At 43.3% G+C, this 27251-nt stretch overlaps 3 non-coding genes across 3 annotated transcripts; all 3 read right to left on the bottom strand.

Annotated features, from left to right (window-relative positions):
• Positions 1 to 1545: 1545 nt before the first annotated feature.
• On the bottom strand, positions 1546 to 1618 carry trnav-cac. The gene has a single exon. It is a non-coding gene; the product is annotated as a tRNA-Val (tRNA).
• A 12605-nt stretch (positions 1619 to 14223) lies between these two features.
• On the bottom strand, positions 14224 to 14295 carry trnad-guc. Its single transcript has one exon. It is a non-coding gene; the product is annotated as a tRNA-Asp (tRNA).
• A 2578-nt stretch (positions 14296 to 16873) lies between these two features.
• trnas-gga lies at positions 16874 to 16946 on the bottom strand. Its single transcript has one exon. It is a non-coding gene; the product is annotated as a tRNA-Ser (tRNA).
• Positions 16947 to 27251: the final 10305 nt, after the last annotated feature.

Below are 27251 nucleotides of genomic sequence, written 5' to 3'. Positions count from 1 at the left end.
CACTGAGCTAACACTGACCTTCCCTGTGTGTGTCTGCCCCCTCTTGCACTGAGCTAACACTGACCTTCCCAGTGTGTCTCTGCCCACCTCCTGCACTGAGCCAACACTGACCTTCCCTGTGTGTCTCTGCCGACCTACTGGACTGAGCTAACACTAACCTGCCTTGTGTGTCTCAGCCCCCCTCCTGCACTGAGCTAACACTGACCTTCCCTGTGTGTCTCTGCCCCACTCCTGCACTGAGCTAACACTGACCTTCTATGTGTGTCTCTGCCCCCCTCCTGCACTGAGCTAACACTGACCTTCCGTGTGTGTCTCAGCCCCCCTCCTGCACTGAGCTAACACTGACCTTCCCTCTGTGTATCTGCCCACCTCCTGCATTGAGCTAACACTGACCTTCCCTGTGTGTATCTGCTCACCTCCTGCACTGAGCTAACACTGACCTTCCCTGTGTGTATCTGCCCACCTCCTGCACTGAGCTAACACTGACCTTCCCTGTGTGTCTCTGCCCTCCTCCTGCACTGAGCTAACACTGACCTTCCCTGTGTGTCTCTGCCCTCCTCCTGCACTGAGCTAACACTGACCTTCCGTGTGTGTCTCAGCCCCCCTCCTGCACTGAGCTAACACTGACCTTCCCTCTGTGTATCTGCCCACCTCCTGCATTGAGCTAACACTGACCTTCCCTGTGTGTATCTGCTCACCTCCTGCACTGAGCTAACACTGACCTTCCCTGTGTGTATCTGCCCACCTCCTGCACTGAGCTAACACTGACCTTCCCTGTGTGTCTCTGCCCTCCTCCTGCACTGAGCTAACACTGACCTTCCCTCTGTGTATCTGCCCACCTCCTGCACTGAGCTAACACTGACCTTCCCTGTGTGTATCTGCCCACCTCCTGCTCTGAGCTCACACTGACCTTCGGTGCGAAACGCGCCCTTTCATTGTCACTAACGGTGTTGACATTCGATCACAAGGCACCAGTTTCTGGAAAGCTGCCTCGGTTACTGTACCTCAATCAATCTCCACATGTCTCCTATCTCCACTGTGATACCAAATCGCCCTCCTTTCCCAGCCTCATCTCCTACTTTCTTGGGAGTTGCAGGTTAACCCTTTCACTCTGTACTGTCTTGTGTGAAATGCAAGTTGTTTTTGATTCATATAAAAAAAATTGTACACACCTGACTGTGATTGTCAAACTCTGAAGTGATATTTTATGCTAACAGGTGAATATATTGAGCCCAATTGGTAGCTTTGTCACTTTATTTCCTTCATTTTAATGGATTCGATTCGGCAATGATTCGAGAAGTGGAGGTCAACGGGAACGAAATCTCCACATGTTTCTGTTACATCCACAACGGAGTTCATTCAGTTCATCCGTTGAAATAACGTTTTATTTGTTTTGTTGCCTGAAATCTTTATCTTTTTCCAGCTTTACAAAATGGTAATTATTTTCATAGTGTCTGTATATTATGCGGCTCAAAACAATTCAATTGAATGATTGCGTGTTCGTCAATACTAAAGAGTGATATTTTATAATAAAATATAAATAAATGTTCCCGCCAGGTTTCGAACCTGGGACCTTTCGCGTGTGAGGCGAACGTGATAACCGCTACACTACGGAAACTTCCGTGAATTCCTTACTGTTGAAACATTAATAAAACTCAGATACATTTCCACCGAACTCTCGAATCATTCACAAAACTCCTGCAATTCGGGGATGTGATGCAACAGCTGAAATAAAATTGGATCTTCCGAATGCGCTTTGGAAAATTGGTTTATAAACTCGGAAACATGAGGTGAGAAGAGCTCAAGTTCTTGCAGCCGTGATGCAAGTGACTGCGTGTTGAAAGTTTTCAAATCAATTGCACCTAATCCAACAAACAAGTTTAATTTCTGAAAAGTTGTTTGAAAGGCGTTGCAATAGGTCAAACAGTCCATGAAATACCCAAAGAGCTTTGATTGAATATCAGTTCAGCGAGACTTGAAATTACTGATTGGCTTATAAAGATTATGCTGTTTTACTCCACAAAGTTCAACAGATTGAGCCCACTTCTCCATCATAGCAGTAAACAAACTATTAACATAAGTAGTGCGCTCGACATTAGTTGGTGAGTTTTGCAGACAAGGGCCAACCCGGGATAGCGCGGCCGAGCGCTCTCAGGCGCTGGATTTAAGTTACAGTCTCTTTGGGGACGTGGATTCCAATCCCTCCGCTATCAAAGGCTCACGATCGTGTCCGTCTTTTACATCGACCGCGTCAGATGTGTTTTCTGAGCAGAAAGAGCTGTGTGTAGAAGGTACCGCGATGACTCCATCTTCCAATGATTAACCAGCAGACGGCGATTTCTGGCCACGAGGCAATACCCTGAGACTGTGGTAGTAATAATGGCCGTTCGATTACTTTTATTCCATCATAAATTAGCTTCACTCCTTCAGCTCCAGCAATCCCTTTCCTTGACAAGAGGTAAATATCTTCTGACAAGTAATTTGTCCCTAAATTCCCAATTCACGCGTATGCAAGGGGGTAGAATCGTTCAATTACAAGAAAAAGTAAAAAGCGGTCCCCTTCAGCAAGGAACGAAATGAGGAGTATTTTGGAATATTTTGAGAAAAAACACCCCACAACCGATCACCAAATTCAATTTTACAATATTTCCTTGTAAAGCGTTGCAGCTCACGTGAATAAAATAACGGATGGTTACCTCCCATCACGTAACTCATATTTCTAACTGAATTTGAAACTATTCTCCAAAAATATTGGACCGAACTGAGGTGCTGATTTGATCTAAATCAAGTTTTCAAGACATGTGCACATCATTTAAATGTGTTTTGCGGCAGAACAAGGAGCTGATGGCAAACCATCCCTCATCACACAGTGGTCAGTGTTTCCATCCTATTTTCATTCAGATTTAACCTTTGAATAACTAATTTACAGGTGTTGTCATTTCTTGTCGGCGCAGAGTTTGGTTGTGACAGCAACTGTGGCAATAAAAGCCTCAACTTTTCTTGCAACAATGTGCACAGAAGTAGCTGTGGCGCAATGGGTTAGCGCAATCGGCTGTTAACCGAACGATTGGTAGTTCAAACCCACCCCGGGTCGGTCCTCTTCTGGAAGGAACATATTCTTCTTCGCAATTTAAATAATATCATGAACAACTTCGTAATCGTTTGTAGTTTTGTTTTGCTTCAGTGACAACATCAGTTACGCTCGGGACCTACTCTACTCAAACAATCCACAACCTCAGCCATCGAGGCGCTGAGAGGTCGGAGATCACCAACTGGTTAGGTTAGAAATTCAGGTAAGAATCGATTCCGGCCAAAAATCACAAACCCACTGCTCTCTCATTGATAAATTATGTAAAATTATTGTCTGCACAGCTTTTGCTGTTCGTACTATCTAAGAGATGATAATTGATCTTAAATGTTGGAACAATATTTTCTACAATAAATTTCAGATTGTCTCAATTATTCACCTCATTAATTTATATTAAACGTTCTGTTGTACAGGAATAAGAGAATACACATCCAAAGCAGCAGCGAATAACATGTTAATTCTATAAACATCATTGCACATCGTTTCTTATACATGTGCGCAACTGAACTGTATGTGGAGGCAGGTGTTCAGCTGTGATCCTATAGTGGTCAGTACTCTGTGTTGTGGCCGCAGTAACCTCGGTCCGAATCCGAGTCACTGCAATCCCCATCGATTTTCCTTTTGACAATTTTAAAAAATGTTTTAACGTTATCTGACTACATAATGCATCTGTATTCGAAATTGTGTCTCTTTGCATTTAATCAATAATAATAATAATAATAATGCTTTGATAAAACGCCTTATCATGTCTTCTAGACGTCTCCAAGCGCTTTACAGAATATACTGAAACGTGAATGGAATGTATACATTTTCTCTAAAGAAAAACTAGATTACTTCTACTAAGTTCTTCTGCGGAGACAAACCAATTGAGGTGACAGTTCAACATTTCAGCAATTCGCCCATCATATTTCTTCACTCACCCTCCTTCAACCACATTAGAATTTATGGATCAAAATTTTGAAAGAAAAATATTGTAACAGATGACCTACAATGAAATCAGTCTGGAGTCAGAAACCCATCATCACTCTGATAGCAAGTTGCAGCCTTCCAATCATTGTACTTCACATGGCAATTCCTGTGTTTGGAATGGTTTACCAAGGAACAGAGCCTGTTTATTTAATTCCAGGGACTGTTTGGACAGGTTTGGCTGGAAGAAAATGATTGAGGACTGCAGAGTGTGACGACGGAACTGCTGGATGATAACCAGCTAACATCACAACCCCGACAAATGAACATACCATATAGTGGGCGGTTAAGTGAATCAAGGCTAATTTTTATCTTGTTGCCAAAAATTCCTTGGAGAAAATTAGACATTAAAGGCACGGCTATTTGTTTTGGGCAAATTAGTGCAGAAATTCAGCAGAAACACACTGTATTTCTGTCACCTGTCAGTTCATAAAAAAATATTTTGAAGTTCTTGGAGTTGTCTCGACAATGTGATAACATACTGTCCCACTATATGAAATGCAAGAAATCAAATTAAATGACAATTATAATCAGGGGAATAACAACAAAGGAATGCGGTGCAGGCAAGGTTTTCTCCAAATCAGTTCCTTGCTAATCAGTCAGCCGTCGTGGCCGAGTGGTGAAGGCGATGCACTGGAAATCTATTGAGAAACTTCCCGCGCAGGTTGGATACCTGCCGACTACGCATATTGCTCCCTGTTATTATAGTTGTGCCACTGTTTGTAGGAATGTTTCAACATTTATGATAACTGTGAATTATCATAACCTGTGGAAGAGGCGAGGTGGAGACTCGTCCAATGCAAAGTTGACCTCACTGAAAGTTTTCCTTCACATAATTATAAGTAAAAGTTATTTTTGTTCAGTACATCAGATGGGACACGTTGAGGGGAAATCTTCTGCACAAATTATTAACAATTCGTGCTCTGAATCATTTTTATTGTTTATTTCTGATGTAACTCATCAGCATCTTAAAATATAACTAGGACACGATTCTGGAAGGTAAAGCTGAGGTTGAGTAGAGATAAACTCTATTTACTATTCAAAACATGAAAGAAATATAAAAGTGTAAATGTTTCCAAATATTTTCACATATTTTGTTTCACAGTGAGAAACACAGCTGCCGTATGGCGTTGCTTTTCTTTGGTAAAACCTTGAATTGAGTGGATGAGACAATCCACTCCGTTGTTTCCGTATTAACGTGATTCAAGACATTGACTTCGACTTGATTTTGAACACCAGCCTCTGATCTGCAGTCGGACGCGTTACAGTTACGCCACGAGTTCGCCAGATTATTTCACACAACTCACTGGGTTGTAAAGCAGAAAATATAAACACAACACGTGAGTGGTTAAAAAATAAAGGGGAATCTTCCAATTGATAAAATTTAATGTTGACATTGGAGATGCAGTGCCTGTCCTCATATTTGCCGCTTACACCCACTTGCATTTATATTGCGAGCATCACTGGTTAAACACTGATAGACATTGGAGGAAAATATCATAACTCTATCAAACCACCAATTTCTGTGAATAAAGATTTTTACACTTCCCTAATTTGGCAGAAATCTAAGTGGCTGGAGGGTTAAAATTACCAATTGTTGTATGTGATAGAGAAAAAGGTGCGAAGATGTTGCAATTGCAAATTAAAAACACTTTAGTTTCCTTGTAGATTTCCGTTTTTCTTGACCGTAGCAGAAAACGAAATGACCAAATAAAGTTAAACACAATGACTGGAAGTAGTACTTTAGTTATTACTAACATTTCTGTGCATAATGCAGACCACAAGGCCTCATGGATAACCGTCTGACTTCGGTGAGCTTGTGGGCAATCAGAAGATCGCAGGTTCGCGTCTTGCCGTGGTGTTTTGGCACAAATCCCGAGGGATGGTTATCTTATGGTGGTTGTGTATTGTAAAGTAGTAATTCGTGTTCTCTTTGACATATGTGTTGCTGCCCGTACAATCAGCTACAACAGCCGTGTTGCTGTTCTGCGTGGCTAATAACGCCATTTCCTTGTTTAGCTGCCCATTATGCCCACAAATTTCGTTTATTAAATTGAGTTTTTTTTTTCTCTTTTGCAATATTGGAGGAAAATTTATTCTCGAGTCACATGGTTGTCCAGCGAAAATATAACCACAGTCACGAAAAGGTTTATTTGCAAAATTGTCCCTCCCAACTGAATGGGATTCGTTGGATTTGTACCAGACACCTCTTGTTGAGCATTTAAAGCATCTGCGAATAGCTGCATTCCCTCCACCACCTGAACACTGCTCAGTGGTAATATTGTAGGAGCATAACATTTCTGTCAATAAATGTCACACACAATTTAAATCCTCTTGACCATTTTCTTCCTTCACCAGATGACATCCCCTCACAAATTGGTCCAATTCTTTACTCACCAGAAGATCACTGCTGGTCGGTTGCGTCTTAGACATAAAACAGCCAAATGCCCTTGTGCATAAAGCAATGGAAAACTTCCGCTTAAAGGAGATAGCAGCAACATTTTTACATTGATATAACTCACCTGAATGCGTCAAATCGGTTCAGAGAGCGAAATAGGCTCTAAAACCCACAATAATCCAAATCGGAGTCTGAATAACAAATGGTAATTAAACTAACAACCCACCAACTTTAATACAGCGAATGATAGATTCATCGAAAGGACACTAATGACAATTGTCGTGTCTCCGATATCAGTATAAATTTGTACCAGGAACTAAGATATTAAACGAAAGATGTTTCATGAATTGACAGCAATGGGGTACATTATTTCCGAGATATACTAAATCTGTAGTTTTATTTGTAACGATTAGAACCGGAATGTACATCGCGCTGTGACAGTCATGGCAGCAATAAGCAAGACGTGTGATGTTCGGGAATTCAGGGCGACACCGCTGGGATTTGTACCCGGGATCTCCTCTTTACCAGACAGGCGCTTTAGCCCTTAAGCCACGGCGGCGCTGCCACATCGTTTCGTATCATTCAACATCCAGATGACTGTCATCTCTGTCCAGCAGTTTGACTTCTGCCGTCACCTCAATAAGAAGGAGTTGACGACTCGCCCCTCATCCTCCGATTCCGCCATTCTTCATCACGGCTGTGAGTTTTGGATGCAGACCTGATCCTCGCTGACACCCCATTGCCTCTCTCTCACACTTTCCCTTTCTCTCTCGCTCTCACAAACACACACACATACTCTCTCAAAATCACTGTCTCTCCTTCTCCTCTGATAGTCATATTATTCTCTCTCCCCTCTTGCTGTGAAATTAATCTCTCTCTCTCTCTCACACCACTTACACTCTCCTATGTACGCTCTCTCTTTCTCTCTCTCTCTCTCGCTCATTCCCTCTATCAATGGTTCTCTCCCCTCTTTCAGTCCACCAGTCACAGGTCACTGCATGCAATGACAGGAGCCGGAGGTCACTATGTGACAGGAGCCAGGGTTCACTATGTGGCAGGAGCCGGGGGTCACTGTGTGACAGGGGCCGGGGGTCACTATGTGACAGGAGCCGGGGGTCACTGTGTGACAGGGGCCGGGGGTCACTATGTGACAGGAGCCTGGGGTCACTATGTGACAGGAGCCGGGGGTCACTGTGTGATAGGAGCCGGGGGCCTCTATATGACAAGAGCCGGGGGTCACTATGTGTCACTCCTGTTATGAAAAGTTTTTTCATAAACTTTGCTTCGCTTAGAACAACAACAATATGACATTTGTTTCGCTCCTTTCGGAAGACCTATTTGACAGTAAAATCTTGATAAAACGCTGTAAAGATACGTTGATCATGTGGTCGGGCGCCGTAGCAGACGCGAGGATTAACAACACTATTTATTATTATATTAAAATGGAATCTAATATCACAACAATAAAAATAACCAGTCCAGATGTTCATGACTTTGCTGTAATGTGCGTTGACATTTTGTACTTCCAGCCTCTACAGCCTCACAGTAATGTGTTTCAGCGCTCGAAGGGTTTTGTCCGACACAGAGCGCGATGGAAAGAGAATAGTTCAAACCAACAGCCACTAACAACAACAACAACAACAACAAGATTCCATTTATAGAGCGCCTTTCACGTCAGGAGGACGTCCCAAGGCGCTGCACAGTTGGGTCATGACCCGAGCAGGGGGGAAATGGTCAGGGTGAGGGGAGGGAAGGGAGGGAGCGAGGAGGGGGGAAATGGTCAGGGTGTGGGGAGGGAAGGGAGGGAGCGAGGAGGGGGGAAATGGTCAGGGTGAGGGAGGGAAGGGAGGGAGCGAGGAGGGGGGAAATGGTCAGGGTGAGGGGAGGGAAGGGAGGGAGAGAGGAGGTGGGAAATGGTCAGGGTGAGGGGAGGGAGGGGAGGGAGCGAGGAGGAGGAAGAGAGTCGAGAGGGGAGCTGAAGGCACGGTCAAAGAGAAAGGTTTTGAGACCGGCCTTGAAGGAGGAAAGGGAGGAAGCGGCGAAGGCACTGGGGGATGGAGTTCCAGAGCCTGGGGGCTGAGAGGCTGAAGGCCCGACCACCGATGGTAGGGCGGTTGGGGCGGGGGCTGTGGAGCAGACCGGAGCCAGAGGAACGGAGGGTACGGGCAGGTAGGTAGGGGGATAGTAGGTTGGAGAGGTAGGAGGGAGCAAGGCCGTGAATGGCCTTGTAGGTGAGGATGAGGATCTTGAAATCAATCCTCTGGGGGATGGGGAGCCAGTGGAGGCGAGCGAGGGTGGGAGTGATGTGATCGCGAAGCCTGGTGCGGGACAGTACACGAGCTGCAGAGTTCTGAATGACCTGCAGCTTGTGGAGGGAGGTGGCGGGAAGGCCGGCGAGGAGAGAGTTCCCATAGTCCAGCCTTGAGGTGACAAAGGCGTGAACCAGGGTTTCAGCGGCGTGAGGGGTGAGGTAGTGCCGTAGTCTGGCGATATTCCGGAGGTGATGGAAGGCGGTGCCAGTTGTGGTGCGGATGTGAGGGAGAAAGGACAGCTCAGGGTCGAACAAAACGCCGAGGTTCCTGACTGGCTTTGAGAGGTGGAGAGTGCAGCCTTGGATGCTGATGGTGTCAGCGCCTGAGGTGTGGAGGCGCTGACGTGAGCCAATCAGGAAGGCCTCGGTTTTTCGCACGTTGAGCTGAAGAAAGTTGTCTCTCGTCCAGGACTCGATGTCGGACAGGCAGGCTGTCAGGACATCGGTGGTCGTGGAGTTGAGAGTAGAGGAGGAAAGGTAGAGTTGGGTGTCATCCGCATACATGTGGAAGTTAACCCCATGTTTGCGGATGATGTCACCAAGGGGGAGCATATAGAGGGTGAAGAGGAGGGGACCGAGGACAGAGCCCTGAGGGACACCACATGAGACAGTACGGGGGGTGGAGGAGAAGCCATTCGTTGAGACGAAGTGAAGACGGTGGGAAAGGTACGACCTAAACCATTCAAGGACAGTGCCTTGAAGGTTGAGGTGGGAGGACAAGCGGTGGAGTAGGATAGCGTGGTCGACCGTATCGAATGCTGCCGATAGGTCGAGGAGGACGAGGAGACAGAGGGAGCCCTGGTCACAGATGGTCAGGATATCATTGGTGACCTTGACCAGGGCAGTTTCTGTGCTATGAGCAGCACGGAAACCTGACTGAGTTCAAAAAGAGAATGGGTGGAAAGGAAAGAGCGCAGTTGGGAGGCGACAACTCTTTCCAAGACCTTGGAGAGAAAGGGGAGGTTGGAGATGGGCCGGTAGCTTGGTAGCTGCGACGCATCAAGGGAGGGTTTTTTCAGGGTGGGCGTGATGATGGCAGTTTTTAATGGAATGGGGACAGAGCCAGAGGAGAGGGACAGGTTTATGATGTCAGTGATGTGTGGGGCAAGAAAATGGAGCTGGGAGATAAGGAGTGGAGTGGGGATGGGGTCAAGGGAGCAGGTGGTTGGTTTTAGGGATAGGATGAGTTCAGTGACAGAGGGTGGGGAAACGGGTACGAAGGTGTGTAGGGGAGGATGGGTAGGAGTCGGAGTGTGGGAGGGAAGGGGTGGGTGGTGGGTGGCAGTTGGAGGGGAAGTGACCGCGGAGCGGATTCCTTTGATCTTGGATTCAAGGAAATCCAGCATCTCCTCGCAGTGAAGGTTGGAAGAGATGACCTGCGCGGGGTGGCGGGGGGGACGGAGGAGTCGGGATGTGGTGGAAAACAGTAGCCTGGGGTTGTTCTTCGCCTCCAGGATTATCCTGGAGTAGAAGGACGACTTGGCCGAGGCTAGAGTGGAGCGGTAAATTTTGAGGAGGTCCAGCCAGATTTGTCGGTGGACCGTTAGGCGAGATTTGACAAAGGTGCGCTCAGCAGCCCGCACCTGGCATTTCAGTGAGCGGAGGTGGGTGGTGTACCAGGGGAGGAGCGGGAGTAGGAGACAGTGCGGGAAGTGATGGGGGCAAGAGTATTGAGTGTGGAGGAGAGGATATTGTGGAGGAGGGAGAGAGGAGAAGAGGGGTCGGTGAGGGTTGAAGGCCAGAGGGAGAGGAGTTCAGAGGACTCCAAGGCATCGGTTAGGGATTGTGGGGGTAACTTCTTCCAAGGGCGGTAGAAGATGGTGGTGGGTCTGGTGGAGGTGGGGAGGGGGGTGGAGGTGGTGAAGGAGATGAAGTAGTGGTCGGAGATGGCCTTGTCGGTAATAGTGACATCCGAGACACTGAGGCCCCGGGTGATCACCAAATCGAGTGGGTGGCCGTGACTGTGAGTGGGGGAGTTTATGTGTAGGGAAAGGTTGAGTGAGGAGAGCAGGGAAGTGACCTCGCGGGGCACTGACCAGGAAAACATTTTCTCCTTTTATGTTCCTGCGGGAAGAAAATTGACCTATAAAGAGATGGATGTGAGTAAGAAAATTGTCTCGCACATCGTGACCACAGGTTCGTGTACAGTTATTGCAGCTGCAAAGCACCTAATACATAGTGTGTTGTTCTTTTCGCTCTCTCCCTCTCTCTCACCGCACACCGCAACCCCCACCAACCCTCAAATCCCCGCACACCCCACCCCCACCGCCCTCCCCACCCCCCACCCGCCATGTGTGCTTTGCAAAGTCCTTCAAGTGATTTACTGTAAACCCAACTACCAGCTACTGATCCCTGACTGTCCTCCTGACGCGGAAGACGCTGTACTAATGTTATTGTAGTTATTACCGTGGAGCTCTGTCACTTGGAGCACTCCAGTGAATGAAGTGGATTGGATTCCCAGCAGGACGGGACTTTAGCAAGTTTCCTTCTCGACACACCTGTTTACGTAAGTAGGAACCTGGTTGTTTGTTTGGTCATTGGTGGATCACTTTTCCAGGGGTAACAATTTCTTCCAAATAAAAGTAATAATCAGTGACTTTAGGATACAGTTGTGCGCAATTGGCTTCCGTATTTTGCACATAACATGTAAAAGGCCTTTCACTTTACTACAAATCTGAAATAAATAATGGTGAGGAACAATACGCTGTATTCTGTGAGACGTCTCGGAAACGTTATGAGCGGCTATATCAAATGCAAATATGATTCATATCGTCATTGTCAAGTGTTCTGAGGAAGTATTTCTTAAGAAAATGAGGCTATCAATTGGCTCCAACACATATGAAGTGATTGAATAATTTTGTTTGGAGGATCTTTGCCAGGTAACAAGGAGAAACCGCTTTTTTCTTTTCAAACGGTGCCATGAGATCTTTCCCGTCGACTTGAAAAGGCGCAGATACTCGGTTTATCTTCTTTTAAGATGAAGGAGAAGTACTAGGCCTTCGGCCCCTTAGCTGCACTGCCATTTATTAGGCTGATTCCCTAATCTAATTCAAATTACCCGCCCTTTCCCCATATTCCTGAATCCCTCTCGTCAACAAGTCACCCCTATGAATTAAAGATTGAACAACTGGAAGATGAACCCTGAGTTACGTTGGATGCCTAATGTGCTATTGCTTATCAATATTTCTCTACCAAGAGCTACATTTCCTACTCTTAATAGTTTCATATTTATTTTCTTCTCGTCCCTTTGGATTATTTTAAAAAACGTGTTTCAATATTCCCCTTTTTCTCATGAGAAAATGAGCTTTGGGATATCCTCCAGACGTGAAAGGCGCTCTATAAATATAATTTTGCTGTTGTTGTTCTTTTGTTGATGATGAGAAGCAATGAAAGTTGCTCAGTCCCTGGATTCTATGCACGACGGCTCAAATTTCTTTTGGATCTCTCTTTTTTATGTGCGAGGATTATTGTTTTCCAGTATGTTCCCTGATGGTCTTGTGGTTAGGATTTGGCGCTCTCACCGCCGCGGCCCGGGTTCGATTCCCGGTCAGGGAAGCATTTCATTTTGTTTTTTCGATTGGTACCGACATTTACCTGTGTATAAAAACAAGCAGATATGTTCTGCAATCGTAGCTGCGCTTCACAGCACCAATAATAATAATACTTGCATTTGATATAGCCCCATAAAGCGACTTCGAGACGTCCAAAAACTCTTCACACCATATAGTCTAAAGTAAGTTGACTATATATTTTTTGGGCAAATGATCTGTTTTCTTCAAATCAAAACAGCCGATAATCGTTTCCTTTATTAAAGACACAAATCAGGGCAATACGCACATATAATATCCGGTATTAGTTTCAGAGCAAATTAATTTAGTTAAAATTTGATTTGTTACCGCACTTCAACTGAACTGCTCAGTATAAAATTTCTCCTGAGCAAGTGTGTGTCCGGGAGATTAAACCACTATTATTAGGAGTGTGGAGTAAGGAAACTTACCCAAGGTTTGCCCCTGACCTGCCTGGGATTGAACTCAGGTCTCTCGCTTGCAAAGCGAGTACTCTAACCACTGAGCTACAGGACTCCACAATATAGAGTAAAGTGAATTTACTGGCTGTTTTGTGGCCGAAAAGCAGCAGGTAGTACTAGTAACAGCCCACAAACATTTGTGGATCAACGTGACAAATTTATTACTACCATTGCTTTCATTATTTATATTATTGAAGGGATTACAGAAAAGGGATTCCAGAAAAGCGATTCGTCCATCGACTACGAACCGTGTTCTTATTTACTAACCTTCTATCACTGACACTAATCTTCCTTCTCAAAGTTGCTGCTTTTATTGCTTGTGTTCGTTCGTACATGGATATGTTATTATTTTCGCCACCGTGATCATTGTTACCGTAACAATAATAATAAACAACAGACTATCTGATCAAACTTAACAATATAGCTAAGCATATTAACTGACAATTCGTAAACAATTTGACATCAACTCGTATCAACATCAGTCAGCGAATGTCATACAATTAAACAACGTTATAATAATATGTGGTTTAGATTTATAATAATATAATAATCGTTGCATTTGATACAAATACATAAAATTACATGCAGACAGATCAATCAGCTGTAACAGACCAGATATCAACATGAATAAGTAATTAGAATTGACATGCAGTGTGATTTGCTGTAAATATGCCAAATAATTACCATATAAAAAATGAGGAGCTGGAAAATATCTGGAAATATATCGATCTACTCGTTCAATGCAGACGTAGGTGGCAATGTAAAACAAATGTTGCTGTTATCATCGGTGCAACGGGTAGTATTAATTCAAGTATTCAATGCGACTTGACTACATAAACGGTGATATCAATCAACTGCAAAAAGTGGCTGTTTTTGGAAACTAATAGATACAGTGTTAGACAAAGCAATACAGATTCAGATATAAAAAGTGACTGCGTTTTTCGTGTGGCTAACCCATTACCATGTATAATAAGTATTAAAGAAAAAATGAACTTTTTTATTCTAGATAATAGAATATTTATCACGACTTTTTGGTCACCCTATTTACGGAATGTCTGTATCCCTGAATCCTATATCTCTAGGACTGTGTTTGTGACAATGAATGGACATCAAATTTAATCGAGAGTGTGTGTCTCTGCTAACCTCCAGCTTCCATAAAATCACTTGTAATCATCACTGCACTTGGCATAGGATATTATTCAAAGAGTCTATTGTAAGTTTGAATATTAACAATTGTTTCCTTTGATACAGTGTCTTATCGCAACTTCGAGACTTCTAAAAACGCTTCGCTGAATATAGTGCAAAGGGTATGGATTGTGTAGTTTCTGGGAGAAAAGACACTTGGTTCAAAAGAACCTTCTACCCCCAATATTTTCCGATTGACGCAAAACAATAACAACGTGGATTAATTTGGTAACAAACACTAAAATGATCTCCCCGTCGGGGAATTGAACCCCGGTCTCCCGCGTGACAGGCGGGGATACTAACCACTATACTAACGAGGATTCACATGGAAGTATGTACTTTAATTCCACCCTGTACACAAGTGATGAAAGGTTAGAGAGATAGGGTGTGCCAACTATTGTATGGAAATTATCACCCAACGAGTTATTCGGTTCTGCAATGTATTACCTGAAAGGCTCGTGAAAGCCGATTCAACAGTAAGTTTTCAGAGAGAAGTAGATGGTTATTTAGGGAGGACAGACTGCAGGGCTATGGGGAGAAAGTGGGAAGCGGGATTGAGTTGATTGCTCTTTTCGGAGCCGGCGCAGACATTGTGGGACGAAGGGCATCTTTCTGTGCTGTATGATACTATTATTCTATGACAAAACATTGTTCCTGCGACTCAAGTGAATTCCGTTGTTACTGTCTTGTTGAAGCCAATGAGGTGACTTGAATATGTAGGAGTTGGTCCCGTTTGATCTCAAGTTGTTGAAATGATAGCGAACAGAATACAATAAAGTGAAAACAGTGACAGGATGAAGCAATTTATTGCACGTAATATATTCTCCTGTTTACAATGATGATCAGCTTAGAGTTTGCCAATCACAGTGAAGCAGTGGCCAACCTTTCTATTTTTCAACAGCAACAACTTGCATGTCACACAAGGCAACAGAGTTGGAGGGTTAGATGTCGAGCTCCAGGAGAGGACTTGCGGTGAGGGCATGAGAATGGGGAAGCTTAACACACATCTACAGCAATAGCCTCCTGTGGGCACTATGACACACACAATCAATACAGTAGCCTCCAATGGGCAGTGCAACACATGCACAGTCTCTCGACTAATCTCCCTTGGGCAGTACAAAACCCACAGTCACTGCACTAACCTTCTGTGGGCACTATCTTGTTGTGGGCAGTATGTCGCACACAGTCACTACATTGATTTCCTGTGGCCAGTTTAACACACAGTCTTTATATTGGCCTCCTCTGGGGGGTGTAACAGACACAGATACTACATTGATCTCCATTGGGCAGTCTAACACACACAGTCACTTCACTGGCCTCCTGTGGGCAGTATAGCAGGTATAGACAGTATACTGGGCTCCTTTGGGCAGTCTATCATATATAGTCTCTAAACTAGGCCCGTCTTTGCAGTTTAACACTCATAGTCACTGTACGACACTGTACTTTTGGGACAATAAGGCATTCTGTCAAATGCAAGGATCCTTGGACAGAGTGAGGCCACAGGAGATGTGAGGACTGGACAATTCCCAGTGTCCATTTCCTGGATCTTTGTGAGGAGAGTCAGAAAGACTGCGATAGAGAGGAAAAGACAAAGTGGGAGAGAGACAGAGAGAGAGAGAAAGAGAGAGAGAGAGAGACATAGATTGATAGGGAGAGAGGGGGGGGGGGAGAGCGAGAGAGTGAGAGAGTGATAGAGAGAGAGAGAGAAAGGGAGAGAGAGAAACAAACACACAAAAAGGCAGAGAGGCAGAAAGAATATGGGAGCGAGAGAAAGACGGGAAAGGTGTTCCCACATATCCTGCGACGAGTGGTTTGGAAATTTTATCAATTGTTCCAGCAATATGTCGATTAAAAACACACAGGAAATGGAAACAATATATAAAGAAAAGCGCTTCTGAAGTTGTTCGTGACATTATTTCAAGTGAGAGGAAAGAATTTTAGAAGAATATATTTTTTACAGAAGAGGACCTTCCCATCGTGGGCTTGAACCACCAACCATTCGGTTAACATTAGAACTCTCTAATCTATTGCGCCACAGAGACTTCTGTCTCCAACTTTCGAAGAAAATTACAGCGTTTCATTGACACAATTAATGTCACGGGCAGGTCCTGAGTTGATAAGTCATCACAACACCTGTAACTGAGCTACTCAAAGCTGATATCTTAATGCCAATGAATGGAAACTCCCTGATCACTGTGTGATCTGGGACTGTTTGCTCAACAGGCACCTTGTTATCCCACAAGTAAAATGAGAGTGGGAAACATTGACATCCCTTCATCTAAAATTTGGGCTCGTCCGGGATTTGAACCCGGGACCTCTCCCATATTTATTCATTGGCTAACCCCAAAGTGGGAATCATACCCCTTTGATACAATCATACCCCTTTCATACAACGAGCCATTTTGTGCATCAAATAACTTAAATTTTAAGGGAAGAACTTAACAATATACAAATGAATGGTTCTTTGTTGATTTGATAGGCTCTGGAACTCCATCCCCCAGTGCCTTCGCCTTGTCTCCTCCCTTTCCTCCTTCAAGGCCGATCTCCAGACCTTTCTCTTTGACCTTCAGCCTTCAGCTCCCCTCTCGACTCTCTACCCCCTCCTCGCTCCCTCCCTTCCCTCCCCTCACCCTGAACATTTCCCCACTGCTCGGATCCTGACCCAACTGTACAGCGCCTTTGGACGTCCTCCCGACGTGAAAGGCGCTCTATAAATGGAATCTTGTTGTTGTTGTTGTTGCTGCACAATTATCAAAATTCATGATCTTCAATTCATTCGATACAATACATTATGTTCGTGTGACTTAAAACGAAATACGCAGAATAGTCACAATGTAACGTCTCCCAAACGACCAGTCCCAATAGGCTGTGAGTTACAATCAAACTGAATAAGAAAGCTGCCGAAACCCGGGATTGAACCGAGTTCCTTTAAATCTCCCGTCTAACACTCTCCCAACTGAGCTATTTCGGCGGCTGTAAAATTAAGTGTTTCCGCTTGTTTTAAAAAAATGCACAAATCTTGTTTCCTAAGGCAACTCCTTTTAACTTCTGTATTCTCACTTTGGGGACTTTATAGCCAATATATACTGACAAAAATAAACTGGTGCGCACCCCTTTCAGGTTAGAAGAACTTATTCTAAGGGATTAATCACCGATGTTCGGGGGCTCCGAATGTCGTCCTTAAAGCGGGTTTTGGAGAATGCTTCGGAATGACTGAGAACGCAATGTTAGTTTGGATGAAGTGGTCCCTTGTGCGCAACTGATAACATCCCCTCAGAACACGCAGCCCACCTTCATCTTTCTTTGCATCAAACTTCTTTATAATTTATTATTGTGACCTGCTCTCTACCACTTTTCCTGACAAGGTGTTCAAGTATTTGATCTGCCTCTGCATAATGAAAAGCTTCGTGATATCTGCCATGAAACTGTAATTTACAGCCCTAAACATGTCATGTTACTTTACTTTGTTATATTTTAGTAATCCTTACATTTCATATCTTTGAGACTTCTCAAAGCACTTCACAGAATTGACGATATATGTTTGGGCGAAAAGCGGCAGCCAATTGCACTCAGCAGTATCCCACCAACAGTAATAATAATAATAATCATTGCATTTGATATCGCGCTTTTCATGTCTTCTAGACATCCCAGAATATACTGTAAAGTAATGCATTCAGTGACCAAATTAATTGGTTCATGTGTTGTTACATTGTAAGATACTAATCCTTAAACTAATCTGGTTATATGTTTTCAATTCCATTCAACATTTGATCCAACACCATGAAGCCCGCTCCGAGTTGTCGTTTTCTCCCAATACAAAACATCGCTAGTTTGTCTGATTATTTTTTGCCTTTGTCCAATCATTTTTCGTTTCTAATTCCGGAAACATTGTGAATCAAGCTCGTTCCTGTGCTTTCTATCAACTTGAGGGTTTGGCTGCCAAATTATTTCACGGTCTCCAGAATTGTTTGCAATATTCACGATAACTTCTGGCTAAGACCTCTATACACCGAACTAGGAGTGGGGTATCAAGAATCAGCGGTGATTGGTCAACCCATTGACATGAGTTTGTCGACGACCAGGTCTTGGAATATGAGGCTTTTGTTGGAGAGGCGGCGGACATTTTGCAGCGACAAACAGTTTTCTGGATGAAGGGGGAGGAGTTTGAGTGTCAGAAAACAAAGAGAAGTTTCTCCCAAAGGCTGGAAACCGTGCGTATTGGGTTAGAAACGAGGGCAACGGCAGTCAAAGCCTTGTCTGTAGGACACCAGACAATATGTGTCAACGTGAACTGTCAACGTGAACCGGGCGGAAAATTCCCAGTGTGGGACAGAGGGAGCCTGTGGAACATCCAGGAGTGAAAGGAAGCGGGGAGGCTGCTGTGTGATGAGACACTTGTGGTTATAATGCAGGACAGGGGATAGGAATGTGTGCATTTTGGACATGAGTTAGCAACTCGCAGCAGCGGATGCAGCCAATTCGCTCACAAAAATTTGAGCAGTGGGGCAGCGGCAACCTAGAGACATGGAAAAAGAACCAGACACCAAACTTGTGAGCGAAACAAACACACATTCACGTGGTTGTTAAATGAAAAACACTGATATGCTACAGCGGCGCCGTGGCTTATTTGACAACGCATCTGTCTCGTAAACAGGAGGTACTGGTTTCAAATCCCAGCGGTGCCTTTCTGAATACCCGAACATGAAAAACCTTGGTTCTTCTTCTGTAATTGTCATAGCACGTTAAGAAAATGTAAAGCTGTTTGTTACTTTATGCTCTTGCCCCACCCTAAGTATCCAATTTGCTGAACCCCCAACCACCAACCACTCATCCGCTCAACTAGCTCCAGCCTTCTATCCATCCGTCGTATATCCGCTCCACCACAGGTGGACATGACTTCAGCCACTGTGCTCCGAAATTCTGATATTGAGGACATTACAAGTTTGGTCTGTTTCCTCGTCAACAAGTTTCTGTCTCAGGACTACAGGGCTGGTTCTTGATTTCGTTCCCAATAGTTACCGAGGTTTCTGTGTTTCTACACATGTATTTACAAGGTTATGCAGATTAAATTCGGAGAGAATCATAAAAAAGCTTTGCGTTTTCCAATTATTCGAATTGTTAAATGATTTATTGAACAGAACTCTGCCAGAAACGCTGATAATCTGTTGGGTGAATACAAATCCAGGACATGCGACATTATAATAATAATAATAATAATCCTTGCATTTGATATAGCGCTTTTCACGTCGGGAGGACGTCCCAAAGCGCTTCACAGAATACACTGTAAAGTGAATTGACTGTATGTTTGTGGGCGAACGCGGCAGCCAATTGCACACAGCAATGTCCCACAAACAGTCGTAGATTGAAAACGACCAATTTATTATTGTTTTTTTTTTGGAGGGATTATTGTGCATTCAACTGACCAGGGCAGAATAAAACTCTCTCTAACATACAAGCTCCAAGCTCAGTGTTTGAGACACAATGCCCGCCTGTTTCAGCAGGTCAGGGTTAGAGACACAGCAAAGCTATATCCACACTGGTCCCCTCTATAACCAGGTCAGGATGAGAGACACAGTAAAGCTATATCCACACTTCCCGCCTCTATAACCAGATCAGGGTGAGAGATACAGTAAAGCTATAGCCACACTGCCTTCCTGTGTAACCAGGTCAGGGTTAGAGACACAGTAAAGCTTCCTCTACAGTAAACTCATGTGATTCTTGCTTTGGAATTAGCAGCTAAATTAATGTGCAAGTCGTCCAAGGGTTACAACATCGGACGAGCCGCTGTTCAGGGAATGTTTTCTATATGTCTTATTACGCCTATATTTTACAATAAATAAACTAGAATACCAATATCAATGTATTAAATCGCGTGTTCAAATTGGCTAAAGAGTAACTGTTACTGTGCTAGTGTCCTGGTATCATACTCGATCCCCATTCGTGTGAGCCGAGTTGGAAGACTGGATGGTGTAGCGTTATTTGTTACAGCTGCTCAATGATTGAGAGTAAGGTTGTTGCTTTGCCAGCCTTTCTGTGCGTTTCTTGCAAACCACAGAGATGGCAGATCTCTGTTTGACATTTAGACTGTAGATTCTATGTGAAAATAATAATTGTTTGTGATAATGTGCAGGTTACTAATAGATTGTCCGCCNTTTTTGTTTAGTTTGGGATTAACAATTGAATAAAATGGCAGAGATTGCAGGTTCAAATCCCGGATTAACATGTTGTCAATTGTTTCTCCACATTTTTAAAGCAACCGCATTTTCAAACTAATTGATTATCTTGTGTACATCATGCAGCAGATGCCAATTTAAACAAGGACAATTAATTTTTTTACAAAGCACTCTGTGTGACAGGTTAATCAGTAATTCCCTGTACAATATCAGATTCCCCAGAACTCCGAGGCCCGTGTCCTTTCCACACAAGACACCAGAGACGGTCAACCTCGCTATGTTCCATTGACTCCCCATTCCCAGCTGAGAGAGTTCTGGATCCCTGTCTTATATTTAAATTGTTTTAATCAAAATCCACGCCAACACCTCGACTCACATGGCCTGGGCCACCCACTTGCCTTGTTTCATTTGATTGTTTCTTTTCTCCGCGTTATCCAGTCCAACATCAGCCGGCGAGGTGTAGACCTTGCTGCAACTTAATTCTACAGAACATCTGACTCTATCTCTTCCTCCCCTTGTCCACGATCAGTCTCAAGACACCTTTTTGGCCGTGTTGTTGGTAACAACATTTTGGCATTCCCAAAATGCCTCAATTCCTAACCCCACACCAATGCCCAGTTAGTAATATTATTATTAATAATTACTCTTGCATTCGAAACAGCAACTTATCCCAAATTCGAGCCGTCTCAAAATTTCTCATAGAATATATTGTAAATTCAGTTACTGTACATTTTGTGAGCGAAATCCTTCAACCAATTGCGTACAGCAGTGACCCACAATTAGTAATGGATAGCGCGACCGATTTACTATTAGTTATCTTGTTTGAAGGAATATTACACCCGGTAAATTGCTCCATCAAACGACTGACCACCGGGATCCTCCTTACTTCTTTGTAAACAGAGGCGAGAGGAGTAAAGAAACTTGCCAATTGTTTTGTCCTGCCGAACCCAGGTTTTCCAGTAGCTGTCGTACTCAGCCTCAGAAAGTCCTCACCAGCTGCTCCAGGGCCTTCCTGTTCAACCTATGGTCACCTGCCCCTCGCCCCCAGCGCGAAGTCGAGCTCCACCACTATCAAGCGCTCTTTGGCGCTACCCTGCGTCAGGAGCGCGGTTTAAATGCAAGTTTTTAATGTTGTTAAGTTGTTTTTGAAATTATATCATTTCTTAAAGAAAATAAAGAAGGCACTACAGTAATTCTAATCAAGCAAAATACTAGCGCAATTTATATCACAGTATTTCAGCGAGAATTGTCAAAGTGAGTTTCGTCGCTGCCGGTAACTGTACTCTTTATTTGTCTGTGCCGCAGTGCTGAGAATTTTATCTGTGTGGGTATATTTTCATGATTTTTAACCATCTCATTAATTCCAGTACCCAACAAAGCCCATGCCATATAGTTGATTTCCTTTCCGTTCAAGTCAGTAAAAGCAGCAAAGGGACAGGACCTCAGGACGATGACTCAATCCGCGGAAATTGAAGAAACTGTGAGTTTGACTGACCTGATATCAACGATCTCTGTTCAAATCTCTTTGCTGCGAGAAAGTACCATCTATTTATATTTATTCAAAAGTAGCTGTGCGGCATGTATCATGTTTCTACGTCAATCGGTTATTGTGTTCTTGCCTGACAGATACAGAGAAAGCCAATCTGCCTTTATTAGTATAGATATGTCTCCAGAAGAGTGTGATTTCCTCTGTCGCTATGTTAATGCAGGATATCACCCATACCGCATTTTTTGCGGCTTTGTCAAAGAATTTTTTTAAATACAGCTGATCAACAATAGGAGAACCACCAATAAAAATATGCCAAAGACAGCAGCCGATGCAAGTCCTTTCTCATGACGTTTCAGTAATGTCTCCACATCAATCGGTTACTGCTTTCTTGGCGGACAGACAGACAGACAAATATTTAGTCTTTCGTAGTATAGATAAAACGTCGCAACCCGAAATCAGAGGAACTGATGTCACTGTTATTTTATGATATATAGCTTGTTTATTTAATACAGTGAATCATACAAAGAATTTCTCAATGGTTCAATAAACAGGGTTACAATAGTGGGGTTACAGTAGGTAATATTATGATAATATTCTCAGGTATGGCATGTCACTTGGGGCTTAAATAACTAACTTCAACTAACGTAACTAGAGCAATAATTAAAACATCAATTAATTTATGAGCGTAACAAATAGGACAAACATGAAGGGATGAAAATCACGACACATCAGAACCATAATATCACAAACACATATTTGTCTGAATGGCGATTTAAAGGATAAACCCTTTTACAAATATATATACGGGTGAACAGGAAGTTTTTCTGGTGTCACGTGAGCTCCAGTTAGTCTTCTCCCTTTTCACTGTTTAAAACATTTACTAATTATTGTGAAAGGATATTTAATTGCATTCTTCAGCTCCTCTCTGAATTTAGTCTGGGTGACAGCATAGATGGCTGTGTTTGTGCAGGAACTCAGCAGCTGAAGCATAAATCCTGTTTCTTCAAATATTGCCAAAGTGTTAAAGAAGCCTCTTGACTTGTAAGCCACTTTAACTCTATATTGTATGTAATGTGCAACGGATGTCACCCACAACAATATGAAACTGAGTGATACAGTGAATAGTAAAATGATGGATTTCTTTCTGTTCTCCATTTGCGGATCATTGCGATGATCAGCGCTGACGCTTAATCCCCGCAATTTGGCGCGGACTTGACTGGCCACAAGAATGTGTCTGACGGTCAGAGCGTTGAGCAGCAAAATCAACACGAATGGGAGCAAAGGGACCAAAATCTGTTCAAACCAATAAAATGCGATCCACGCGGGCTGATAGCGAATCTTTGCTTTGACAAAGCAGCCCCAGGGTAAATGATGAATTTCAAAGTGAGAGTGGAATGTAAAATACAAGGGAATATTTTCTAAGCAGAGCAACGCAATTAAAGTTCCTATAACCGCAGACGCTGTTCTCTCAGTGCAGTATTTTTGTTTCAGTTTCTGACAACAAATGGCCACAAAGCGATCAAAGGTGAAAGCCACCGTTAGCCACACAGCAGAGTCCACGGCGGCTGCAGAAGTGACATGAATGAAGCTGCAGACAGGAGTGGAGAACAAATATGAGGTATGGAAATAAATATCAACGATTTGTTTCAGGATTACTTCAGAGACAATGACTGACAGATCCGCCGCTGCCATGGCCACCATGTAGCGGGTCATACACTTGGACAGTCCGCACTTTCCTCGGGACAGGATCCCAATCGCCAGTAAATTAACTGTAAGAGAAACAAATACGGCACTGCTTCTGATTGGGATGCAGTTGGAATTCAAACAAATACAGCAGTATTCCCGGAGAGATCATATGAACCCAGAGTACCTTTGCGGCACATGGAATTTCAGGGATCGAAGGCGGATTGGGGTGGGGGGGGAGGGGGGTGGGGGTGGGGGCGCAAGAACGGGGAAATGCGTACTGAAGGTTGCTGTGGGTATTGACATGGATAACAGCGTTTTCAATAATTTGGATAATCTTAAAAGTGAAGGAGGGGAGATTCCGTTTGAGTGCTTAGGAATAAACAAGACAAGAGGTGATGAAAGTATGAATGCAATTTTTAGTAGCGTTTAAATTAAGATTAGAGGCGAAGGCAGAAAATGTGTTTATGGTGAAGAAGTAAAATCGCGGTGAGAGACTGGATGTTGAGTAGAAAGTATCAATGGGCATTGATGCTAAGTTTGCTTACAGGTTAGGTGGGTCTGAGGAATACGACAGGAAAGTTAAGAAGTTGAGAAAACACTGACGGGACACGAAGATGATTGTTTCTTTCTTGTCAATGTTCAGCTGCACAAAGTTGATGCTCATCCGGACATAAATGTCAGATAAGGAAGCAATCAGGACATCGGTAGGAGTGAAGTCGTGACTAGAAGTGGGAACGTGTAGGGCGATATTCTCAGTTACAATTGCATTGAAAGTAATTGACAGTTGAGCTGTCGATGTTAATGCAGCAATAGCATTGTGATCCCTGTCAATACGCAAATCATATTTAGCTGCAAATGCAAACAAACTAACACATTTTACATTATCTGATATCTAACAGTGAGATGAATACTGTGCAGTGAAATGATGAGCTACACATATTAAGAAACAGCAAATAGCCACTCACCAGGAATTCCAATAGCTGCAAGTACAGGATAATAAATGACTCGTATCTTCAGCAGTTTGGCTCTTCCCTGCATCTTTCCGGGCAGCGATAAACTGTGCTGTGAAGTAAAAAACAGCGGCGCCTTCTATCATATTTAAATAGTGCTGTCACATGTTTATTGCATGTATAAACCTCCACGGAGACAGTTATCAGGTGAGATCATCACATTGGTAACGGATGGTGGAACAAACAACTTCAGACACGTCAGCAATATGTATCAGGTGCACTATCCTACAACCTTTATCAATACATTGATTGAAATTAAATTTTCAGGAAAAAAGTTTTCCTTTAAAGATCGCGGCATTGATTGAAAGACATAAATTAATGAATATAGAATTTGTAGAATTAGCTTCAATATATTACATTAATATATGTGTGCCCTCCACATTTGTTACTATTTTCTTGAAGTGCCTGTTGTGAGATCTGCCATCTTCTTGTTTCTTTGTCTTGAGATAAGCAGTTGAGCTCCGTTTGTTTTCCCATCTATACTAAAGGAAATCATAACCCAATTCTTAAATGGAAACATGACATGTAACGTAGACATCGGTCGAAGGAAAACTATCAGGAGCGGAGCTAAATCGCAGTCAAGACTATACATGTTTAACTTTTATAACATTAATTGACACATGTATCCTCTCTGCGGGCCTAACTTGGTCATTAAACACACATGCACAGATATGTATACCCTAATAACTAAGGAACGCTATACTAAACTGATTAAAAGTGCTTGTTTATATTTTAAAATTAAACTAATTGAAAATCCTTCAAAAAAATCATCACAAATGCAATCTTACACACCATTCTTTCTCAATTTAGACTGTGAGATTAAAGATCATTAATTGGGGCATCAGCCAACTTCCTCTGATTGAGACCAAGAATGCTGTTAACGTAGCCAAGATAATTTCCCGTTCTATCCCGAGTTAAATTATATTATTGATTTATTTCGAAGAGCAAGATGGGTGATAAAATATTTACATTGAAATGTACCTAATACAGTGTGACCAAAACTTCCGAAAATGCGGCAGCCAATTGCGCACAGCAGTGTCCTGCAAACAATCGTGGATTGAAAACTGTTGATAAAGTGAAATTAAGAAATACAACAACAACAAAAACAAGAAGTACAAAATGACTTTTACAGAGCGCCTTTCACGTCGGGAGAACATCCCAAAGCACTGAACAGTCAGGTGTCGGGACCCGAGCATGGGAGAGGGGTGGTGTTGAGTTGAGGGAAGGCAGTGAAGTGGGAAGGAGACCAAAGGCACCATCGAAGAGAATGGTGTTGAGCCAGGCCCTGCTCCTGCAAGGGAGCAAGCGAGGCGAAGGGACTGTGGTATGAATTTCCATAGCATGGGGGAAGAGAGGCTGAAAGCCGGGCCACAGATGGTAGGGCGAGTCGGGCTGGAGACATGGAGCAGGCGGAGCCCGATGAACGGAGGGAGCGAGCACACTGGTAGGGAGTCAGAAGGTCAGAGAGGTAGGAGGGGGCAAGGACATGGATGGTCTTAAAGGTGAGGACGAAGATCTTGAAATCGAGGTTGATAGATTTATCAAAATATGTGTGACTATATTGTATCACTGTATTTGCTTAGCTGGGTTGAATGTCAGGAGGATATCCCAAGGCACTTAAAAATACTGCCTGGTCCCTGAATGAGTTCCCAAACCCCACATTTTGGGTGGTCCCAGCGAGACAAATCGTAGGAACCTTGGCAGACAGTGCTTCAATGGCAATCTATGTGTTTTTTCTGGTTAAACTCAAAGCAGTAACCTAATGCACACTCTCTGAAATCCCCTTTTCCTCAATAATCTTCCGAATTGGGAAAGTAGACTATTACGGAGTATTCCTTAATATTCTCTTCACAGATAGTATGCTCACACTGAAGGGTATTACGACATTTTGCTCGACCTGTATATAATCCATTCTATATTATATATGTATCCGTATTCATCAATTTGGTTTTCGTCATTGAACTAAAAATACAGTTTGTAATTACGATTTTCAGTCTCAATCCTCATATTCTGAAACTGAGGAAAGATTCCACTATCTCACAATATGAGATTAATGTGTGACAAGCGTTGCTCTGTTAATGCAGTTCACACTATAAAAATCATTACAAATTCTTGAGACTATAATACGTAGGAGCAGGAGTAGGCCGATCGGCCGTTTGAGCCTGACCCACCATTTAATAAGATTATGGCTGAACTTCTAACATAATCCTAATAACACATCATATCCCCGTATTCCCTAAACCCTCTATCCTTCAGAAATCTATCAGCCTCAGTCTTGAATATGATCAAGTCAGTGCATCCAAAGCCATCTGGCCTAGAAAATGCAACAAATACACTACCCTCTGAGTGAAGAAATATTTTCTGAACTAAGTTCTAAAGAGCTGACCTTTAATCCTGAAGCTAAGACCCCTAGTTTTAGATTCTCCAAACAGGGAAACTGGCTCACGGTATCTAACCTTTCAAAACTCTTAAGAATCTAACAGATTTCCATTAGACCACATCCAATTCTTCCATATTCTAGAGACTATAGGCCTAGTCTACTCAACCTGTGCTCATAAGTCAACACTATTATCGCAGCCACCCACTTAGTGAATCCTCACTTCACCGCCTCGAATGCGAATATGTCCTTCCTTAAATAAGGAGACCAAAGCAGCACAAAATATTCTAGATGCGGTCACACCCAGGTCTTATACAACAGCAGCAAATCTTCCCTGCTCTTCTACTCTAACGCATTTGCAATGTATGCCAACATGTCATTAGCCCTTCAAGTAGCTTGTTGTACATGTACACTAACCTTTTGTGACGTGTGTACAAGGACACCCAAATCCATCGGATCACTAAAACTACCTCATCTCCACCTCTAGAAAATAATCCTCTTGTCTGTTTTGACTACCTAGATGAATAACTTCACACTTCCC

The sequence above is a fragment of the Callorhinchus milii genome, unplaced genomic scaffold (assembly GCF_018977255.1).
Source record: "Callorhinchus milii isolate IMCB2004 unplaced genomic scaffold, IMCB_Cmil_1.0 Scaffold94, whole genome shotgun sequence".
NCBI lineage: Eukaryota > Metazoa > Chordata > Chondrichthyes > Chimaeriformes > Callorhinchidae > Callorhinchus > Callorhinchus milii.
This window is presented reverse-complemented; position numbering and strand designations above follow the sequence as displayed.